Source organism: Canis lupus, chromosome 21 (assembly GCF_048164855.1).
Source record: "Canis lupus baileyi chromosome 21, mCanLup2.hap1, whole genome shotgun sequence".
NCBI lineage: Eukaryota > Metazoa > Chordata > Mammalia > Carnivora > Canidae > Canis > Canis lupus.
In genome coordinates, this window is record NC_132858.1 from 50,919,392 (window position 1) to 50,944,320 (window position 24,929).

Genomic DNA, 24,929 nt, shown 5'->3' on the forward strand with positions numbered 1-24,929 from the left:
GCTATTATCTGATTATCTATGTGGTCATTCTCTGATGATGCCACATGTTCTCTTACCCCTGAGGCTCTTTGTGCTTCAAGCCAACTTGTGTTTCAGGGTTTGGATCAAGTATCCTCTTTTCCCATGACCTCCTTTGCCAGATGTCTCAATGTTTCACCAAAGCCTCTGGCTTTTCTCTATTTTAGTACTCATTTTATTAATTATAATAATCAATGTACTTGTGCATATTCTTCTACAGGCTGAAGTATCCTGGAGATTTGGAACTATGCTTAGTTTTTATTCTTGTTTTTTTTTTTAAATCTAAAACAATTTCTGGTATTTAACAAGTGCATGAGGTAAGTAATAAATGTTTATGAAATGAATAAGTAGGCAAATTAGGCAATACCAGATTATTACCTTATAAATAATTATTATACTTTATAATCTAGTTGTACTTTCTGTATAACTAGGGTATAGTTAGTGAATTTTTGGAACAAAGAACTAGTAACTATTAGTTGTAGGGTGGATTAGTTGTTGAGTGGGTATGGGGTCAGAAGTAGTAGTAAGGTAATAACTATATGTCTGGATATGTAGACAGTGGATGCGGGTCAGGGTTTGGGTAGCAAGTGTGTATGAGGTGGAGTGAGGTAAACAGTGAGTTTGGACAGAGGATAGTTAGTGGGTCAGTATGGGGTGAGGGCAGGTAGTGCAGTGATATGAAGCAAAGTATTAAGTAGAGGTCGGGCAAAGTATACATAGAGTTAGTGTTGCCAGGGGTAATTAGTTAATGGTTATGGAGTAGGGTAGGTAGTAGATAGCTATAAGGTGAAGTGTGAGTAGCAAGTAGGTATGGGGCAGATGTAGGTAGTGAATGAGTGTGAGGTGAGGAAAGATAGTGACTGGGGTCTCATTTATGGACATGAAAGGCGAATCTGACCTGAGTATTAGATTTGGGCCTGGGATCTTGTCCTTGAACTTTGGACTTGATTTTGAACCTGGACATTTTTCCAACCTCAGAACACAAACTGGTCTTTATTTTTGGACCTCACCTGGATATGGATCTGGCTTTGGATCTTAGAAATGGAAGTGATGCCTCAACCATGGACCCAAATTTGTCCAGGACCTTGGATCTGACTTGGTCTTGATTAGAGAGGTTGATCTTAGACTTAGATCTTGGCATGGACCTCTTAACTCTGACTTCTACCTCAAATATGGATCCTGGAAGTGGACCTCGGACCTAGACCTCATGTCTACACCTTAATATGACCCTGAACCTGAAACTTGCACATGAATCTTTTTTTTTTTAATAAATTGAAAAGAATTGTTTATTTTTTTAATTTTTTTAATAAATTAATTTTTTATTGGTGTTCAATTTACCAACATACAGAATAACACCCAGGGCTCATCCCGTCAAGTGTTCCCCTCAGTGCCCGTCACCCAGTCACCCCCACTCCCCGCCCTCCTCCCCTTCCACCACCCCTAGTTCGTTTCCCAGAGTTTAGAGTCTTTATGTTCTGTCTCCCTTTCTGATATTTCCCACACATTTCTTCTCCCTTCCCTTATATTCCCTTTCACTATTATTTATATTCCCCAAATGATTGAGAACATACACTGTTTGTCCTTCTCCGATTGACTTACTTCACTCAGCATAATACCCTCCAGTTCCATCCACGTTGAAGCAAATGGTGGGTATTTGTCATTTCTAATAGCTGAGTAATATTCCATTGTATACATAAACCACATCTTCTTTATCCATCATCTTTCGGTGGACACCGAGGCTCCTTCCACAGTTTGGCTATTGTGGACATTGCTGCTAGAAACATCGGGGTGCAGGTGTCCCGGCATTTCATTGCATCTGAATCTTTGGGGTAAATCCTCAACAGTTGCACACGAATCTTGATTCCAGAACTAGGTTGGCTCTGACCTTGGACTTGGACATTTATCATGGATCTTAACTGAATGTTTTAAGCTGAGTCTAGAAGTAGGACATTGATTTTACCGGACCTTGGAACTGGACAAGAATCTGTGCCTGGTCCTGGACATTTGTTCAAGGCCTTGGACTTGACTTCAGACCTGGAACTTGAACATTTTCTGAACTTTTATATAGATTTTAGATTTTAGTACTTAGCCTAGATCTTTGATTTGGAGCTTAACTCAGAGTAGAACCTTGGATCTGAAATTTGGACCTGGATTTTGCCTTGATCTTGAAGATTATAGCTGTCTAGTCTAGTGTCGACTAGACATAGACTTGACTTAAAACTTGTCATTGGCTGTGGACCTGGACCTTGGTCTTGGACATCGAACCAGGCACTAGACTAAGACTTGGACTTATAACTTGGACTTTGAGCTTAAGTACCAAATCCAAACTTTAGATTCTGACAATGGACTTTTTCAGTACAGTTAATCTGATATTAAATTTGAAGATTGAATCTGGACTTTGACCTTGTGCTTTGACATGATCTGGATCTTGAAACTGAGCCTTTGACCTTTGTATTGGATATGAGGCCTGTATTTCACCTGGACTTGGGCCCATAATTTTAACCTTGTGCCTTGACTTAGACCTTGATGTAGAAACTACACATTTGGTATTTTTAATAGGCCTCACACTTGGTTTTGCCTTGGACATTGGACCTGGAAAAATCTAGGCAAAATTCGACATCTATGTCCTGGTCTAAATTTCAGGTCCAGGTCAAAGGTTAAAGTCCAAAAACATATTCTAGGTCAAGTACAAGAAATTAGAAAAATCCAGAACCAGATTCTGGTTCAGAATTTATGTTCAAGTCCTATTTCCTGGTCCAATGTGCATGTCTACATCCAGGTTACAACTGCAGGTCTGTTGTCCAGGTCTGAATTTAGAGGTTAATATCCAACATCCAATTCAAAGGCACAGGTTGAGGTTTAGATCCAAGGTCAAAGCCCAAGGATCTAGATCCAGTTCAAGGTTCAGGGTCAGGAGCCAATGTCCTTGGTCCATAATCTAGGTCCAATTTCAAGGGACGGATATAAGTTCCATGTCCAGGGTCACGTCCAGGCTCAGGTAAAGTTTTAGAATGTTTGGGTCTAGTAGTTTTGAAAAGCTGTATTTATTTACACATTGCTCTCAAAAGAAACTACCTATTTAATATTTGAGAAAACTGTGATGAATCCAGGAAGTATTTGTGAGCTGAATCTGAGAGTCACATATTGTTTCTAAAAATATCTTCTCTTAAATCAGAGCAAGTTATAGTAAACCCAAAGAGTATTTGTGTAGAGGGCTCCATAATCACTACTGTTCTCAAACCTACCTTCTTAATACTAGTTCAACCAAATTAAGGTCTCAAGGCAATACTTGTGAAAACAAGTATAAACAAGTTTAGTAGCATACATTATTCCTAAAAGTTCTTAATAGGAGGGGTATCTGGGTGGCTCAGTTTGTTAAGCATCCAACTCTTGATTTTGGTTTGGGTCATGATCTCTGGGTCATGAGACTGAGCTCTGAGAGGAGACCACCTTGCTCTGTGGGGGCTCTGCATTAGGTGAGGAGCCTGCTTAAGATTCTTTCTCTCCCTCTTCCTTCCCTTTGCACCCTCCAATTCACATGCATGCTCTCTCTCTCAAATAAAAAAGTTCTTAGTAGACATTAGAGGAAATTTAGATGGAATATGAGTATACAAAAAACAATATTGGAAAAAATCAGAATCAGACCTTCCTCTCTAAAGTAAATTGTAATATATTAGAATACATTGAGATGAATGTAAGATTTATTGAGAAAAATAGTTCACAGACACTATTTCACATTCTTCCCAACTGTACTATTTAAAGTGAATTTGAGCAATTAAATCAACACAATATCTGTGAAAACAATAATATATCATTAAGCAAACTCAATATCATACATTATTCTTCAAAATATATCTTTCTTGTGGGTTAGATAGAATCTATATACATATATGAGAAGTTAACAAGCTTAGAATCAGACACAATCTCTAAAATATTTTTTGTATACCTGTTAAAAAAATATATATAATGGCAAAAAAGCCAGAAACACAACTTTATATCAAGAGTATTTTTTCAGGGAGCCTGGGTAGCTCAGTCAATTGAGCACCTGACTTTTGGTTTTGGCTCAGGTCATAATCTCGGGGTCATGGGATGGGACCTTAGTTGGGCTCTGTGCTTAATGCAGAGTCTACTTGTACCTGCCCGATCCCCCTTTCTTGCTCACACTCTTTCTCTCTAAAATAAATAAATAAACATTTTTTTACAAAGTATTTTCTCACTGTTTAAGTAAGATAAGATATATTTGAGCAGTCTTTATGGAAGAGAACTATATGGACAAAGTTCAGTCTCTGACACTCTAAAATAACTTTTATTAGAATAAACCAAGGTGACTACAAGATTGATATGAGAGGAAAAAAGCTCAGGAACTTGCACATGCTTCTCAATTACATCTTCTTCCTGTGAATTAGAACAAGTAAACCTAAGCAGTATGTACAAAAATAAGGTTAGATACGCACATTGTTCTCACCAGCACTTTCCTATTGTGAGTTTGAGTAAATCTAGAAGAAACTAATGTGTGCGTATGCATTCTATCATTATAAGAAGAGGTCAGGATCAGAATTTGATACTAGATTCAGCTTGAAAAGAGATTCTTATTGAATGGTAGACTATATTAAGGTTCAAATAAGCTATATCTAAACAAAACTGAACACTTGTGAGAATCACACATTGTATTCAACTGCATTTTCTTCAGTTTGTACAACTTTAGCCTAAACTTGGACATAGGCAATGGACATGGACACTGACTTTATTTTTTTTTTTTAAATTTTTTTTATTTATTTATGATAGTCACAGAGAGAGGGGCAGAGACATAGGCAGAGGGAGAAGCAGGCTCCATGCAGGGAGCCCGACGTGGGATTCGATCCCGGGTCTCCAGGATTGCGCCCTGGGCCAAAGGCAGGCGCCAAACCGCTGCGCCACCCAGGGATCCCTGGACACTGACTTTAAATCTGAATTTACTCAGTTCCTTGGACTTAGGCTTAGAGCTGGACTTTGGGCCTGGACCTGGATCTTGATCTTTTAAATAAATCCTGGACTTTTGACTAAACTAGGACCTGCACCTGAAACCTAGACCTTGGTCTTGGACCTTGAACCTGGAATTTGAATCTGGACCCAACCTTTGAATAAGGCCCTTGCACCTGGACATAATAATATTTCAACCTAGGACCTAAACGTTGAGGAATTTGGAACTGACTCTAGACCATGTCTTTAGTCATGGAATTAAACTTTGATGTAGAGTCTTGGATCTTAACCTCTAACCTTCATCTTAGATCTCAGACCTAGTAACACACAATCTTGGTTCTGGTACTAGGACCTAGACCTTGATCTGAGACCAAAATTGTGGGCCTTAAACTTGGATCAGCATCTTAGACCTTGACCTTGACCAGGTTTTGGACTTTTTTTTTTTTTTTTTTTGACATAGATTTGACCTAGACGATAGACCTTCAACACTGGATCTGTTCCTTGGATCTAGATCTCTAAACTCAAATGTGTACCTCAGACCTTGAACTCAGACCTCAGTTTGAAACTAATCTTGGACATGACCATTAGACCCAGATCTTAGACCTAGATATGTCAGGTTCCTTGAACATGCCCTTGGAACTATACTAAAACTTTCACTTAAATTTTGGACCTGAACCTAAATGAGAACCTGGACCTTAAACCTCAACTTTGCATTCTCTGCACTAGGCCTATATTTGAATATAGACTTTGAACCTAGAATTGGATTTAGACCTTGAACATCAATGTTGAATTTTATAACTTAGAAATTGATCTCTAATGGGGACTTGGACCTTTGACCTGGACCTAAATATGCTCTTGGACATTGATACCTGTACCTTAGATGTAGTCAAAGATTCTGGGCTTATATCTGGACCTGAATAGTAGAAAGGAAACTTGGAAACTTCTACCTGGAGCTTGGAATTGAATTTCTAATCTCATATTTGTGTCTCAGATCTGAATGTCTGACCTTGATATGACTATGGACATGGATTTTGGGCTTGGGTTTCAGAACTGGAATAGACCTTGGACTGGATTTGGGACTTTGCATCTGGACTTTGATAGTGAAATTCAGACCTTTTTCCTGGACCTCATATCTGGAGATGATTCTTAGACATAGATTTCAGGGGGCTAAAACTGGAATTCACATGTAAATAATACCCCTTATACCTACCTGTAACTGTATCTCTGATATAGACCAAGACTTGGACAATGGAACTTAAACATGGACCTCAGATTTCAATATGGACCCTAGATCCTTATGTTGGACCTGAATATAGGATGCCAAACTAGGGCCTTGATGCATCCAAGACCTTGGGCCTGACCTTTGACTTAGTTGTTTGTCATGGACTTGGACCTAGACATAGACCTCTAAAATCTATCTTGGATCTTATACCTGGTTCTAGACATAACTTTGGACCTGAAACTTGTACCTGAGATTCCCTTCTTGATCTATACCATGCACCTGAACCTTGAACTAGTACTAGATGTTAAATATGTATTCGTAATTGATTTGACCTAGTCTTTGAAGTAAAAGACCAAAAATTGTTTTAAAAGACCTGGACTTTGAATCTATTCCTAGTACCATGGTGGTAAATGTTATAACTGGTGGTCCTCTTGCCTTGGACCAGGAAATAAGATCTGGACCTAACCTGGGACATGAATGATGAGCATGAAACTTGGATCTGGAATTTTCCAGTTCCTTGGACATAACCCTAAACTTGAGGTTTAGATCCATATTTTGCACGTGGGCACTGGGCTAGGAATTAGACCTGGACTTAAATTTTATGCCTGGATGTGAGACCTCTGCACCACAATTTGACCTAATTGGAAGTCAAAGACTTATGAAACATACCAGAAACAGATAAAATTAACTTTAATATCTAAACTAATTTTAATGTCTCAATTCTAAATTTAACATCTGCTGCAATGCTCCAAACGGTAAACCTTAATAAGTATGGACCTTAATCTGTATTGGAGCTCAAATTAGAGTTACACCTGGAATATCTCACTAAATTTAAGTAATTTATCTTATCTCTTCTGAGGATTTTACTAAGTTTACATAAGGTACCTCCTATAATCTTAAAGGAGTCACAAACATAAAATAGAGGAAACATAAGTATGTCTCACCTTAATGATTTAAACTATTGCGTTGCCTAAATTCCCATGGTCATAGTTCTATTTTCCCTAAAATATCTCACAGTGGGCATGGAGGCTCTGATCTAATAAATAATAAATTAAAATTAAATTAAATCTTTGGCATTTAAAATTGTCCTGACAAAAAAAGACCCTGTGGATTTGTCTCAACCTATTTTAATTGTTAACAAACCCAAAATAAATTAAACTGGACTTTCAAGGATTGAAACCTATTATATGGAGTCTATTTAGGCCCAGTTTAGCCTGTTATTAAACCTGGAAAGAATGAATGGTGCTCACAATGAATTATTTAATGCCATGTTCCCATCCATTAAGATCCCTAATACCCAGTATTATTGAGGTTATTGACTCCATCCAATCAGCAACTAGTAAATACTTTGCAGTCATAGATTTGGCTAGTATGTTTTGTTCAGGGCTCATTTCAACAGCCTCTCAGCACCAATTTTCCTTTATCTTAACACAATACAACTTAACCTGGTTACTCATGGGGTATCTCAGCAGCCCATTCAACACCATCTTTTCAATACCACACCCAACTTTCTCCAGAATGTAGATATGATGTAACATTGATGAATCTTCCTCTTAGGAGATTCATTTGGCACACTCATTCAGGACACACAAGCATTCACAAAGGAGCTCACAAGAAAGGGAAATCTTATACATAGTACAAGGCCTCACTACCTTGGCAAAATTTCTGGGCATTATTTGGTCAATTGAAGACCACTCTATTCATGACAGTGTCAAGAAACAACTGTTGACTGCCATCACCTCAAATGAGCGCAGCGTTTTTTAAGGCCTTTTGGGTACGGGAAGCAATACATACCTCATTTACAATTTTACTTAAGACCATTTATTCTGTTACTCAGTAATCAGCCCACTTTGAATGAGGATCCCTACAACAAAGGCTTTAAATCTGTCCCAATTGCAATGTAACAGACACTCTCATTAGTGCCCCTGAGAAATTCTTTTATTTTAGAGTTTTTAGTAACTTCTTTTCTGCCTCCTGGAATCTGTGAACCACCCAAGATGGCCATGTCACCCATGAGCTTCTACTTTCCTATTCCCTATGTTGTACACCTGTAGAGTGAAAGTTCCTGGCTCCTTCTAGAGACCGGGTCTCTAATGAGCCCCGAGCCTGTGAGTGTACCTGGTTACCATTATGCCTTAGGTCTTAGAGGCAACAGACTGTAGGCTTGGCATGGCCATTAAAACCTTGCTAAAATAAATATGACATTTTTAGGATCAAGTGAGATTCAGACCATATGGCATATTACCTTTGTAGGAAAAAAGTGGCTTCCCCTTGTCCTCAGTCCCTTGCCATATGGCACTAGAGGAAGTCACTCCTCTTCTGGACCCATCTGTTCCCTGAAGACCCCACTGGAAACATCTGAGTAAATAAGAAGGGGAGTTGGTATACTTTATGGATGGCACAACCAATATAGATGATGGAGTCTGCTAAAGGGTTTTTGTTGGCCATCCTTTAACTAGATATCCTTGATAAAATCTAGACTTGAAAGCTTGGCACAATGGGCTGAACTTTAGGCAGCCACCTTAGCACTGGATGCCCTGCCTTATAATGATCCTCATCTCCAGGTCTTTATAGACTCTTCATCATTATTCATAATCTGATCATTGGGTTTAGCTAATGGCAAAATCATGATCTTTAGCATGAAGAACTTGGGATTTTTTTTTGCTTCACACCTACCCAAATCTTGTAAGTCAAGATCACACAAGTCTCAGCATACATTAAATCCACAATTCAAGGCCTTACTAAAGTACTTCTTATTCCTATTCCTTTATATATATATATATATATTTTATTTTATTTATTTCATTCATGAGAGACACAAAGAGAGAGGCAGAGACAGAGGCAGAGGGAGAAGCAGGCTTCCTGTGGGGAGCCCGATGTGGGACTCAATCTTGGGATGGCAGCATCATGCCTAGAGCCAAAGGCAAACGCTCAACCACTGAGCCACCCAGGCATCCCTCCTTACTCCCATCAAAGTTTGAGGCATTATTTAGAATAGCCAAGAAACTCATTTAACATATACCATGTTGGGTTCTTGAACACAGCATTCAACTAAAATTTCATTTCTTTTCTGGCCTCCAGCTATTGACCTCATAGAGCACTGTATCAGCTTCCTTAAACAAATTCAAATTTAATTTTGTAAAATATGCCATGTTTCAGCCATCATTCAATCATCAAGGGGTAAATTATAATAAAGAGTCTGACTCTGTTTTGAATGTTTGACTACTGACAGCTTTCAAGTCCCACCTTTCTCTTCTTCCCTATTGCCTCATACTTTGTAAAGACTACAAGGAAGCTCATGTTAATCCTCCTTCAGCAGTAGCAGAAAGTATAAACCATGAAATCCCTCGCCCATGCTCTCATCCTGGCCCTATTCTCCTAACCACAATAAAATCCCAAACCACTTGCCCCTCTTTGCTCTCTCAGCCATTTTCAGACCACGCTAGAACCCTTCCCTGCTTTCCCTAGAAAGGCCTCACTACGTGAGTAATAAACCTTTTACACCCCTTTGGTGCATGTATGGCATCATCAGTCTTGACATCTGAGCTAAATGTATAGAGAGATGACCCTGTCTTGACATGAGAAAACCACAAGATAACATGCAAACTCCAGGTAAGGCACAAGACAAGGTTCAAAATCCAGCACTAATTTCCAGTCTAAATCTGGGACAAAAACAGGTCGAAGGTCCACTTTCCATTTCAGGTCCTGGGTATCTCATGGTTCAGGTCTGAGGTTTGATGTTTAGGTCTCAGGGCAAAAGTTCAATTCTAAAGTCTAAGTCAGATACAAGATCTAAGCCCAAGATCCATGTCCAGGTCTGATTTCCATGCCTAAGGCCAGGTTCAATGTCCAAATTAGAGAAAGATTCATGATTTAGGTTCAAGATCCAGATTACGGTTCAGTTTCTAGGTCCAAGGAACAATTTTAGATCTAAGGTCCAGGTTCAGATCCAAGTGCAAGGTCTAGGTCAAAGGTCCAGGTTTGAAATTTGTATCCAAGGTTCAGATACAGGGTTCAATTTCTACTTCTAAGATCCAGGTCCAAGATGTAGTTAAAGGTCCAGGTCTAGGTCTCATAACAAGGTGGAAGTTTGGGTCTGAAGTAAAAGGGTCTCTTCTAATACTTAGCATCAAAGTTCAACTCTGGTGCAAATTCAAGCTTTAGGTCAAAATTCCTGATTTAAGATTCATGTCCAAAGTAAAGTTCCCAAACTAAGTCCCATGCCCAAGATCAGGTCTAATGAGCTAGATAAATTTCATCACAAGGTCCAGGCCCATATCCACTCTCTACCTACCTACTTGCTATCTACAAGCTGCCCCAACCCCAGTCATTACCTATGTACTTGCTGTTAACACCGTGCCTCACAGCCACTTAAAAACTATACTGTGTCATACAAATTGACTGCCTAACCACCTACTATACACAACACACTTCACATCTACTCCTTACCTACTTACCTCCTTACTCCCCTCAGCGCTCACTTGGGGTTAGAAGATTAGAGATATTTAACTTCTAACCATACACACTCATTATTAACTTCTCATCCCACACTCACTCTCTACCTACCTCTCTGTGTATACCCACTCATACATAATCTTTGTCCTCTAACCACTCATTAAGTACTCCCCCTGCCACTATCCATGCCCATAGTTTTCTACCTCTCTCCACCTTACAACTACTCATTCCTTACCATCTACCTCATGCCATTTGCTGCCTACATCCCTCACTAACTATTTACTCACTAGTTAATCCCTGACCCACACCAACCACTCATCATCTACTCCTCATCCCATGTTTCAACCTCACCTACTCACTATCTATTCCTTATTCTATACCCACTTACTACCAACTCATAGTCCACACATTCACTACCCACCCTTGTCCTAACACATGCATTCTCTTAAGTTCTTCATGAATAATTATTTACCTATTCAGTCATTCTCTATGTATGCATGTATGTATGTGTGTATGTATGTGTGTGTGTAGGTATGAATCTATCTATCATCTATCTATCTATCATCTGTCTATCCATCATCATACATACATACATACATACATACATACATACATACATACATTTTCCTTGGCAATTTAACAAAGAGCTAGGAAAGGGCAATTTGACTTTGTTAGCTACTCACTATCTAAAACCAGACCCCTCATCTTGTGATTATTTATTTAAAACTGTCTGCAACTGGGGCAGCCCAGGTGGCTCAGCGGTTTAGCGCCTGCCTTTGGCCCGGGGCGTGATCCTGGAGACCCAGGATCGAATCCCACGTCGGGCTCCCGGTGCATGGAGCCTGCTTCTCCCTCTGCCTGTGTCTCTGCCTCTCTCTCTCTCTGTGACTATCATAAATAAATAAAAACAAAAAAAATTAAAAAAAAAAAACTGTCTGCAACTGAACCATGAGGAATTTTGCATACTAAAAAGTTCAATGTCTCACATTCAAGAAGTACACTTTTTTCTCTTATGCCATGTGGGTCTCATACACACACACTCAGAGTATTAGAGAGTTACATGTTGAACACATGTGCCCAACAGGTCATCAACAGTAAGAAATCTTAATAACTCCATGTTGAAAATTATTTAGTATTAGAAAATTTATTTTTGTCATGCAATAAACTATATTAAAACAAATTATTGAAAAACCTTCAGAAATATTCTGAAGCCTGTTGCCAATTAAAAGAGGGTGGAAGGGCAGCCCTGGTGGCTCAGTGGTTTAGCACAGCCTTCAGCCTAGGGTGGGATCCTAGAGACTCAGGATCGAGTCCCATGTCAGGCTCCCTGTGTGGAGCCTGCTTCTCCCTCTGCCTGTGTCTCTGCCTCTATATCTCTCTGTGTCTCTCATGAATAAATAAATAAAATCTTTTAAAAAAAAGAGGGTGGAAGAGCCCAGGTAGTCTTTCTGCCTTCCCCCAGGAATTAAGGTTATTTTAAAGTGATACAGCTTGACCCAAACATTAAAAATTGATTTTTATTTTATTCTTTTTTCTAGATAACTATTTTAGAATAAATTTTACTGATTTCCCATGTATTTTATTTCATGAAGGCTTTTCTCAATTGAGTTTTTAAATTTTAATTTCAGTATTGTTAACACACATTGTTATATTAGTTTCAGGTGTACAATATAGCAATTCAACTATTCTATACATTACTCAGTGCTCATTAGGATAAGTGTACTCTCTAATTCCCAAGACCTATTTCATCCATCCCTTACTCCTGTCCCCCATGGTAACCATCAGTTTGTTCTCTATAATTAAGAGTCTATTTCTCGGTTTGTCTCTCTCTCTTTGTTTGGTTTCTTAAATTCCAAATATGAGTGAAATTATATGGTATTTTTCTTTCTCTGATCCTGAAGCCTTTTTGGACAATGGTAAATAGAATTTAGACAATTTAAAGAAGATCCAAACTCTTAGAGTACAATTTATCAGAATTGTTGTTTCCTATAAAAGTCATCTGTTTCCTCACAATTTGTGCAATGTTGACTTGGTGAAGAGTTTCTTTTGAATAGCATTCATACAAAAATGTTTGCTTTGGAAAGGGCCTGAGATCATTGTATTCCTGACTCTCATGCAACTGTTTCTCTGCAAGAGATAATGCAATTTTTTTTTTTTTTTAGATTCCACTAACCTTTGATTTTTACTTATGTAAACTTAAACCTAGAGTGCAACATTATAGGCTCATAATATAGAGGAATAAGTCCCAAGTCCCTTACACCTATCAATAGATTTTATAAAGTTAGCTTTATTTAAAAGATGTACTTTTTTTCAGAAGGATTTTCCAGAGAAAATTTGAATAGTAGTGATTTATATCAAAAGTATAAAACAAGTGCTGAAATATTCTTTCAAGTTAAGGGTAACTGGTTTTCTTTACAAGTTGTTCTAAATAAATACCATGACATAAGCCCTGCAATTTGATAAAATAGATCAGAGTTGTTGCTTTATCCTGCACCTGTTTGGAATCTCTTTATGTGTCCAATATTGTTTTGTGATTTAGTGATTCATTCATCCACTTTGTAATCCATTCATAACACATCTGTTCCAAAGTTTTGTCCTTGAGTTTCAATAAATATTGTCATTCCAGGTGTCTCATAGCTCTTCAAATACCCACCTACCTAGTATGCATTAATTAAAAGCTAAAAATATGAATTTTTCTTTTTTTGATTAGTGATATTACCAAAAAACCCTCCAAAATCTACAGCATATGATTTCACATGTGTACACTTAGGATTATTTCTTTATCCACAGTCTTTAAAGTAAACAGATACACAAACTTTTGGAAATACACACCTTCAAATCACACGAAACTCTTAAATTATTTAAAAATTATTATTAAAGTAATAGTTTTAATTGACTTAACACAACACAACAAAGATGTCAACACAACATCAGAGTAAATCATAGATGTTATATTTACCTAAGAAAATTTGAATTTACTTGGCTTAGAGTCACCAAACTTCGTGGTTTTCCTAGAACTGAGTGTTTTGCTAGGATCTTGGATTTTCAATGCTAAAATCAGGACGGATAGTTTCCTATTTTCTCCACTATTGTCTCCTTTCACCTTCCAAGCATTGTCTTGGTAGAGCTAGTTCTCAAATCAGCACTGATCAAAGCAGAAACTACATCAACCTACTCATCTTGTGGGACCAAACCTAATGTTGCTGACTACAACATTTGTTGTAATGTTGACCTGTTGACCCTGTTGTCTGCTCCAGACATTCATATAGCACACATCAGAGTGTTCATTTTGTCCCAGGCCTTATTTATCTAATGATTGTATTAGATTCTAAATTGATTCTAACCTTTACAACCAGACTTAAATTTTGGTTTAACTACTTAACAATCCAGTTCCCTGCTGAGAGTAGACGAGAGTTGTTAACACTACTTAGCTTGCATGGCCCCCAAATCCTGTATAATTCCTGCCAATAACTCTGCTAATTAAAAATCTAAACCTCCTCTCTGGACCTCTTGTTTACCAGCTGTGGGGCTACGGTCTTGCTCTGGATTCACCAATCCCAGAAGCCAGGTGGCTATTTCCATTTTTCTTCACAATTAGTTCTGACTTCTTGAATTTCTTCTACCCAATTTGCCTAATTGAATATCTTTCTCTACCTCAGTGGTTCTCAAACTTTAATATGCATAAAGTCTCCTGGTGAGCTTTTAACACACAGTTTTCTGGGCTGTATCCTCAGAGATTCTGATTCAATAGGTCACAGAAGTGCCCACAAATTTGCATTTCTAACAAGCTCAAAGGAAAAACTGATACTCTTGGTTCAGGGACACCCTTTGAGAACCAGTGTTTTGAATCAAACACTGTCTAAAGGGAAGACCTCCCTGATACCAGGTTGGTTTTCTTCCAAAGCTCAGTTCTAACTTCTTTTTCTTCTTATCAGCTCATTTTCGCTGCTAAGGTGTCTGTACACCAAAGGACTGACATAAAACTGCTGGCCTGAAGGCTGGAAGGACTGACATCACAGCTGACATTTTCCTTGGGCAATATCCTTTTTCTTCACATAAAGTAAAATAGAGCCTTTTTCAAATTTAACTTTTAGTTCACTCTCTAAAGAGGGGTACACGTTTATCAGATCAAGTCAGCAGCTGAAATAGATTTAAATTCATTCAATGTTCCTGCCTGTTTCCTCAATGCATTTTACTGAATTTAACAATGTGAAGTAGGACAAAATGCAGAAATTTGCCCCAAGTAGCTTCCAGCTTTGATGAACACTCTCAACAGCCTTCATGGTTTGAGTTTGAATTTAATAAAATAGATATAAATAAGTCTCCTGAAATGTTTTTATTTCTTTTCTCAATTTGAATTGTCAGAGTATAAGATAGAGAAAAAATAGCATTAAACTAATATTATGGAATGGAAGCATGTATTACTAAAAATTCTCATATTATGTTATTGGTTAGATTGTCAGCTCTGGGGAATTTCAGCCAGGATCTCATCAGCAGTAAAAGACAGGAAACAGCTATGAAGGTTGCTGAGGTAGGATTTCTTGTGTCTCTTCCTGAGGATGGATAAATAGGGACTTTGATGACTTGGGGCTTCTTTTTCATGGTGCATATAGTGGTAAATGTATATATAGAAGAGCTGAAAATAAGGTTTAAAATTGGAAAAAGAGGTGACTTATTCACTGATTGATATTTTGAATGCAAAAGAAACAAAAATTCATCAAGTTGCTATTAAGCCAAAGAGGAAATTAAAAAATACAATCATAGGTTATTGAAAAAACAGAAATAGTGGAAAGACTATATAAAAACTTGAAGGATTTGGTAAAACTCTGCAGCCTAAAATGTTGTTTTCTGGTCTTTCTTGGTTTTGTATTTTTAAACTTTATTATTTTTAGGTTTATAACAAAATTGAGAAGGTACAGAGAGTTCCCTTATACCCTTTCCCTCATTATCAACACCCCCCACCAAGAGGTAGGTTTGTTGCAATTGATAAACCTACATTAATATGTCATTATCACCCAAAGTCCATAGTTTACATTAGGGTTCACTCTTGGTGTACATTCTACACATGTTGACCAGTGTCTAATGACACATATCTGTCAGTATAGTGTCATTAAGAATATTTTCACTACCTTAAAAATCCTCTGTCTCCTGCCTATTCATCTCTTTCTCCCACCAATCCCTGGCAACCACTTATGTTTTTACTATCCTCATAGTTTTTTCTTTCCTAGAAAGTCATAAAGTTGGAATCATACAATATATAGCTTTTTCATATTGGCTTCTTTTCCTTAGAATTATGTATTTAAAGTTCCTCCATGTCTTTTCATGGCTTGACAGTTCATTTGTTTATGGTGCTGAATAATATTCCATTGTCTGGATATATCCCAGTTTATCCATTCACCTACTGAAGGATATCTTGATTTCCTCCAGGTTTTGGCAATTATGAATAAAGCAGCTATAAACATCCATGTACAGTATTTGTGTGGACATATTTTTTCAACATCTTTGGGTAAATGCCAGGGAGTGCTATTGCTGGATAGTATGGTAAGACTATGTTTAGTTTTGTAAGAAAATACCACACCATCTTCCAAATTGGCTGTTATTTTGCATTCACACTAGTAAAGAATGAAAGTTCTTGTTGCTCCATATCTTCGCCAATATCTTGTATTCTTAGTGTTCCACATTTTGGCCATTCTAATAGGTACGCAGCTGTATCTCATTGTTTTAATTTGCATTTCCCTGATGGCATATGATATAGAATACCTTTTCATCTGCTTATTTGCCATGTGTGTATCTTTTATAAGGATATATCTATTAATGACTTTATCTCGTTTTTAGTGAGGTTGTGTTCTTATTGCTGAATTTTAAGAATTTTTTTTGCATATTTTGGATAATAGTTCTTTATCAGATATGTCTTTGCAAATATTTTCTTCCAGTCTGTGGCTTGTCTTTTTGTTTTTCTTGACAACGTGTATTAAAAAGCAGAAAGTTTTAATTTTAATGATGTCTAGTTTATCAACTATTTCTTTCATAGATTGTGCCTTTCGTGTTCTATCTAAAAAGTCACTGCTGAGTGTCACATGCCCCTCCATGAATGGGGAGGACCAAGCAGGTGAGCAGGTGGCCAGGCAGCCATCATGGTGGAACTTGGGCACCCTCAGAGCCATGCTGTGGAGCTGTGCCTTGTAACTGCATTTGCCCCAGAAGTGGAAGTGGGGTTGGGGGAAGGGCCCTACTCACTTACAGGGAGGTGTGCCCCTGATGGTGAGGGACCATGCAGCTGTGCAAAGACCATTTTCTTCTCGGATCATCAATAGGGACCATTATCCAACAATCCCAGTTGGAGCAAGGATATGAGGCTCTTCTTTGGTCAGTTCATGAAGAAATGTGAAGATGGCTCCTAGAAACATTTGTCTTCACATAAATGTAAGTCAGCTTGAAGTATTTAAGACTCTAAAACCTTTTTTTGTGACACAAAGCCTGTAAAATAACAAATGTCATAGGCCCAGCGCTTCCCCAGAAGATTAAGGAAAGCCTGGGCCTTGCATATGTGGTATTCCATAATCATGATGAAGAAAGGATATTTTGCATATTTTAAGGAGGTCCTTATCTGCAAGAGCACTTGGATTCCTTCATGGACGTACCATTGCAACCATGATTGACACTACTGTTGGTATGTCGGCAATTATAGTGGGGAATTGTCATGACTGACAATCTCAACATTAATTTTAAGAGGCCTTTGTTCTGTTGTGATAAATAGCCAACTTGATAAGGTTGAAGAAGGAAATTGTTTTCTGTGATGGTCAAAGCATGGATAAGAAGACCCTATATTCAGACACAACAAGCTTACTGATAAAGCTGGATCTCAAAGAAAGTTTGACATAAAAGAGCTTCTGGTGCATTTTACACCAATCTCCATTAAGCTCTCTCTCCTCCAGAAGAAGCTGTTATCCCCAGTCCTTCTCTACTTACCTGCTGTTGAGTCCCCCAGAGGATGAAGCCTGCTAACACTGACCTTCTTGAATAAATCTTCAGAATACAATTCCAAGAGCTATTTCCTCCTTCTAAACTTTTTAACACAGACACACTCCCTGTGAGGTGAAAAAGTAACTGCCAACAAAAGGTCATCTAGATTTTCTTCTATATCATCTTCTAGTTTTATAGTTTTATATTTTACATTTAAATATAAATATGAGTCAACCTTTCAGGTCATATAAAGTCTGTTTTTGGTTTGTTTTGCATGTGAATGTCTAGTTGATCCAGCACCATTTGTTTAAAAAAAAAAATCTCTGCTCCATTGTGCCTTTCCTCCTTCATCAAAGATTAGTTGACTATATTTATGTGGGTCTGTTTGTTGATTTTCTATTCTGTTTCATTGATCTATTTGTCTGTTGCCAATGCCACATAATCTTGATTACTATAACTTAAAATAAGTATTAAAATTGGGTAGTGTCAGTTCCTCAACTTTATTTTTCTTCAATACTTTGTTGGTTATTTTTAGTCTGTTGATTTTCCACATAAGCTTTAGAATCAGTTTGTTGATCACCAGAGAATAACTTGTTCAGATTTTTATTGGAATTGCATTGAATCTGTAGATCAAGTTGGGAAGAGCTGACAGCTTGATAATAGAGTTTTCCCATCCATGAACATTTATTTAGTTATTTGATTTCATTCATTAGTTTTGCAATTTTCCTCATATAGATCTTGTATTTTGTTAGATATATATTTTAGTATTTTATTTTGAGAGGTGCTAATTTAAAAGGTATTCATTTTACATTTCAAATTCCATTTGTTCATTTACTGTTATATAGGAAAGTGGTTGACCTTTTGTATATTAACCTTATATCCTGCAGCCCTTCTATTAGTTCCAGTTTTTTGACTGATTGTTTCAAATTTTCTACATAGACAATCATGTCATCTACAAACACTTATTTTTTCCTTCCAAGTCAGTATACACTTTCTTTTTCTTGTCTTATTATGTTAGCTGGCACTGCTTTTGTTTTAACTGGAGAGATGAAATAAATGAATTTAATACGTTAGATAAGGAGATTCTGGTCAGAATGCTATATTAAGTTCATGCTTTGGTGCATTCTATATCCTCAACTCAAAACAATAATAGATAAAATGCTTTAAAAATACAAAACAGGAAATATGTTGATAGCAATGGTTACTGGAATGTGGCTATGGGCACAGCAACGGCAGGGTTTACCACCTGTTGGATAAAGACTCTAGAGCCAGTCTCACAACTTGAAGTTGGGTGAGGGGTTAGCCTTCTGACAGAAAAACAAATGAAATCTCAGTTTTAGAAGATTTTTGGCATTGTAAGGGAGCTGGAAAAGGTTTACTTTAATGTCCGTACATGAACCAATCTTCCCACTTGCTTAATAGAATTGACCAAAGCACATTGTTCAAACAATATGTTCAAACACTGTTTCTAGTGAACTAGAAATATGAACTAGAAATATGAGCAAGGACTAGGATTCCTAAAATTGCCTGTTTCTAAGCTAGTATATGGAAAACCAAGTGGAAGTAATACAAAATATTTTCATAAGAAGAATGAAACAGAGATACAAGAAAAATAAAATAAGAGCGAAAACAAAAACTCCAAACACAAGCCTGCAAAAATGTTTAAAATTCATAGAATCTTTCATGATAAGAAGATATAGAGCAAAATTAAGAAATAAAATATTAAATTTACTTCAGATAAATTTGTTTGGAATAGTTGCACAAACATTTGCAATGATTATATTTATGTAAAAATAAATATAATGTAAAAAAGATATAGAAAGGAATAGCTTCTATAAAAAATGTGAACAATAACATATTTAAAAAGCAGAAAAACTAAATGCAGCAAGATATAAATAAAAATCTGTTAAAATCTCAGAAATAAAACTGTTTTAAAAAGGTATGTGGGAGGGATTTTAGACTAGACACAGCTGCATAGTGAAATAGTGAACCAGAAGCTAGTGCTAAGGAATTGTTTCAGGTGCTACTGCTAGAGCTGAACCAGAAATGTAAAATAATGTAGAGACATGGAAACAGATTGAGAATCTCCCACATATATTTGATGAGAGCTCCAGAATAGAAGAAATGGTGAAGACACAATATTTTAAGAGATCACTTTCAACACTGAAATAATCAAAATTATTTGAGAGCTGATATCAAAAGAGCAGTCTAGGCTCTTCAAGATAGTTAAAGAAAAACAATCCACACCTAGATTCATAACACACTGCAAAATATTCAAAATATAATGAAAATCTAATATGCATCCTGAGGGAAATGAGCAATAATCTACAAAGGAATAAACATACAAACAGTAGGCATTGGTAGGTGGGGATCATATTTTCAAAGTGCTGATATAGCTAATTTAGCCTACATGCTGGACAAGCTCAACTGGAAGGATGACATCATTGCAAATGAAATGTAGCTGGTATCCTACTCTCCCTTTAAACATTTCCAGTGAAAGGAGGCCTTTTCCTCTCTCAGAGTAAGCAGCCCCATGATCTTTCTGAGCACTCTTCAGTTAATAAAATGTTTTATGGACACATCATAATATGAAACACATTTTCAAACCAGTCCCTAGACCAGCCAGTCTTATTCCATAGTTTAAGGTCCTAATTTCATTTTTTCACTCTCCTCTTCTCAGCTGAGGTTGGTGCAGAAGAGACCAAGTAGGGGGAGAGGAAATTTTCACTGGATTTGTTCGGAGCCAGCTCTCTACTTTCTGGGCTGAGTAATGCTTGAGGCTGGCTCTGATTCACATGCACCTGACTGACATGGCCTGATGTTTTCTTTCCTGGAGCTGCCTTTACCATCTGTCGTCTGGCCACTAAGAACCCAGGGTGCCACCTTCAGCCTCTGGTACTGAAGTCTCACTCCCACGGGAAGCCTACCAGATAAGACCTGGGAGGACTCACGCCAGTGCTCTCAGGGCACAGTCCATCTTTGGCCCAGGGGTAAAGTTCATGCTCCCCTTTGCCCTGACCAACTCTGGGGTTGCTGGATGATCCTAATCTGGTCATCTCTCCCTCAGCTCTCCTGTTAGCAGCAAACTTACTGTCTCTGGTTCCTCACATTTCCTGGGGGGCGGGGGAGGCTCAGCAGCCAGCCCTCAGAGTTCATTTCACAGCCCACATAGCATGCTCTCCCTATCGTCCAATGGGAACTTGACATGAGAATTCAGCTTTGCCCCATGATTGCTCCAGGTAGGGTGACAGACAGGGTACTCACCCTGTGGCATCTAAAAGGTCTTTCAACACTAGTGAGCCATTTCCTGTGAAATGTATGCACCTTAGTGGGTTGTCTGTCTTAGAACTCACTTTGGACTTGGGTGCCTTGACTTTTCTTACTGAGTATCTCATTGTATCAACTAAATTGGCTTTCAAGATAATTTAGACATTTTTATTTTTTTAATTTTTTTTAATTTAGACATTTTTAGATATAAAAAGACCAAGACGTTTGAAGACCCCTAAAATATTGAGATGTGTTTCAGCAAGAAGCAAAATGAATTTGGAGGGAAGATATGGATATAATGTGTACAGGAATTAATTAACTATGAGATTAAATGTAATTAGCTATTACATTTATTTTTAGGTTTTGTTTTATCAAAGGTAGGCAGGCAGGCACATAATTTAAGAAGGCAAGTAGTTCTACAGCAGTTGTTTCTTTTTAAACCCAACAATTTCCAACCCCTCCATCCCCTCAGGCTCTCTCTTGCCTATCTTATCCAGCCCCATTATTTAAAGACAAGCAAACAAAAAACAAACTTATGCTATGAAATCACAAAAAGAAACTTTAGTGTAGACCACTCCTGTGACTAGACAAGTATGCCTAGCTGGCACGTGCACACACAGGCAGTTTGTTCATTTGTTTTTATTAGTTTATAAAATGTCTTCTTTCCCTAGAATGTTCCATGAGAACAGAGAGACTTTGTTTTATTGTACTACTGTGCCTAGAATAATGCTTGTTGTGTCATAGGGCTCCGATACATCAATCTTTTATTTTTTTTTTTATTGGGATACATAATACTTGCAGTAAAGTGCACACATCTTAAGTGTATAGCTTAATGAATTTTTATATTATTCATATACACACATTCAAACACCAGCACGATGTGGCACATTTCCCTCTCTAGAAGTTTCCCTCTACCCTTTCTAGTCAGTACCCCCTCCAGGAGGTAACCCCAACCTGATGGCTATCACCACCTATTAGTTTTGTCTGTTTTGAATGAACCATACATTTTATATGCCTTTCTTCCTGGCTTTTGTTGCTCAATACTGTGTCTGTGAGATTTCACCCATGTTGTTGCTGTATCTAGAGTTCACTCTTATTTTTATTGCTGGTAAGTACTCTACTGGATGAACATACAATAATACATTTATTGGTTTTTCTGGTGGGTGGAAATTGGAGCTTTTTACCAGTTCTTTGTGATTGTGCATGTATGTACTCATCTCTTCTGGGCGTATATGTAGTAGGAGATTGTGGTGTCAGAGAGTAGCCATGTGTTTCACTTTAGTGGACATTGCCGGGTTTCCAAAGTGGTTGTACCCCTTTACATCCATGCTAGCAATAACTACTAGCATTCTTCCCCCTCATTTTTCTATCATGGCTTTATCAGGAAAGGCAAATTACTTGTCTGGGTGGAGTCATCACCATAACATTCTAGGAACCACACAATTTTGTGTCCAGATCAAGTTTATGTTAAGGTTCAGACTTGATAACTCCCTCACTGTGGATGCCAAGTGAGCCACAGCAGAGGTGGCCTCTGCTCCTATTTTTTAACAAAATATTCAATGATTCCAGTAAAGGCCTATTGTCCCATGAGGATGTAATCTAGAAGTCGACACAGCTTTTAACTTTTGATACTTCTTGTAGGTTCAATTTTGTCCTTCAAAAAGATATGTCCAGGGCAGCCCAGGTGGCTCAGCGGTTTAGCGCCGCCTTCAGTCCAGGGTGTGATCCTGGAGACCCCGAATCAAGTCCCACATCAGGTTCCCTGCATGGAGCCTGCTCCTCCCTCTGCCTGCATCTCTGCCTCTCTCTCTCTGTGTCTCTCATGAATAAACAAAATATTTTAATATATATATATATATATATATATATATATATATATATATGTCCAAATCCTAGCTCCCGTACTTGTAAAAGTGATTTAATTTAGAAATTAAGTCTTTGTAGATGTAATCAAGTCACAATTAATTGTAACTAATAATTATTAATTACCCTAATCCATTGACTGGTACTGTTATAAGAAGGGTAGCTTTAGACACAGACACACAGAGAGAATGCCATGCATGATGGTTAATTTTAGGTCTTAACTTGACAGAGCTGTGAGTGCCTAGAGTTTTGGCCAAGTATTATTCTGGGCATTTTTTGTGAGGGTATTTTAGGATGAGACTAGCATTTGAATCAGTAGACGCAGTAAAGCAGACAGCACCTCCTATGCAGGTGGGCCTCACCTAATCAGATGAAAGCCTGAATAGGACAAAAAAGCTGGCCCTTCACACAGTAAGAGAGAATTATTTCCTGCCTGACTGCTTTGAACTGGGACATCGGCCTTTGTCCTGCCTATGGACTGAAAATGAAACTTAAGCTTTCCAGGTCTCAAGCTTCCATCCTTCAGACTAGAACTGCTCTATTGGCTTTCCTGGTCCTCATGCTTCCACTTGGACTGGGACCAGCCCATTGGCTCTCCTGGGTCTCCACTGTACTGACTCACCCTGCAGATCTTGGGACTTGCCTACTGCCATAATGGTATAACTGCATAATCAGCTCTGTTTCTCTGGAGGACTCCGACTTATTAGAGCCATGTGAAGATGGAGCCAGACTTCAGAGTGATGATCTACAAGCAAAGAAATGCCAAGAATCAAGAATCTCTGGCAACCACCAGAAGCTAGGCAAGAAGTATGGAGCAAATTCTTCCTCAGGGTCTCAGAACCTCCAGAAAAAACAATTCCTGCCCAGGATTTCAGACTCCCAGCTCCCAGAACTGTGAGAGAGTGTATCTCTGTTATTTTTATAGAATTTGTTACACAACCCTAGGAAACTAATACAATACCTTTGCTCAGTGAACCACTGATGATAGAGTTTGGTTATCAGAGCCTACAAGTGGAAAAAAAGGGAAACTCAGGGCTTCCCCCCCCACCCTTGTACTATTTGAATTTTCTATCCAGCAGATATCTGACCATAAAAACATCTCAGCAAATGTCCTATCACCTAAGTCGTATCAGCAGGTATTGTAGAAGTCTCTGCTGTGAGGGATCTTCTGGCCCAAGAAGTCCTGTTGCCTCATGGTAGTTACTGATGGAGAGAATCCAGCAGGGAGATGACAGTACTTACCTGACGCAGTGCCTGGGTAATGCCAATCCCACTTGGTAGATGCCATCTATGGAGGTAGTGATGGGGGTGGTTACAATGGGACATCTTCTACTAAAACAACTAATTATATTCTAAGTGGAGAATCTACCCTCAAGTTCTGCGACTCTGTTTAATACACACCTGTAGCTCATTCCAACCTGTATGTGGACCCCAGGGATGTCTGGTAGCCTTGCCAGCAGCATGGCCCTGCACCACTCACACCGCACAGTCAGGTCCAGAAGTCCTAATGGACTCAGACACCACTCTTGAATTTGGAGGCTTACTGAAAAGATGGTCATCCAGGGGACAATACCAGTAGAACATGAATCAATAAGGAAAAAAGCAAGTACCAAGGAGAAAGAAAGAGAAAGCTACACAGGGATTCATTTTGCTGCAATGCTCTGATGATCTTGCACGTTCCCGCACAGGTCAAGTAGGGGAGACTTCACCACAACCTGACCCAAGTCTTTGCAAACACCTGTACTGTCCTGGCACACAGGAAAAGCAACCTTGTGGGTGGTTGTCAAGGCAGTTGCCTGTCCTCCCTATTTCACAGGAGGCTGCTGTGAGGCTCTCTCATCCGCATCTCTGGTGTCAGTAAGATGGGACGCCCACTTAAGTCCTCTTTGAGTGTAGCCACAGCCTATAAAACCATGTGGCTGCTGTTAGCCCTGGCTCCTTAACCCACTGCCCAGGCTGCTCGTCATCAGGACCCTCTGGTTTAGTGTCATCCTGTGGAGCTACAGACATGGGGAACTGTCCTCATACTGTTTGGCTTTTGTTGTAAGTGATAGATGATGTGAATCCACTGAGGCTTGTTGTTGCCTTGCAGTCTGAATCTAGGGAGCATGGCAGGCAGACCCAACAGCCACAGTGGTGACACCTGCAGATCCCCATTTATCCCTATGGGTCTGTGTGGAGA

The 24,929-nt window shown here is 38.4% G+C and overlaps 1 protein-coding gene and 1 pseudogene across 1 annotated transcript in view; one reads left to right on the forward strand and one right to left on the reverse strand.

The window, feature by feature from the left end:
• Window positions 1–24,929, reverse strand: part of VSTM2A (V-set and transmembrane domain containing 2A) — a 193,418-nt gene that overhangs the window by 20,346 nt on the left and 148,143 nt on the right. The gene's annotated exons all lie outside the window — the stretch shown is intronic.
• Window positions 16,789–17,536, forward strand: LOC140613579 (acyl-coenzyme A thioesterase THEM4 pseudogene; annotated as a pseudogene).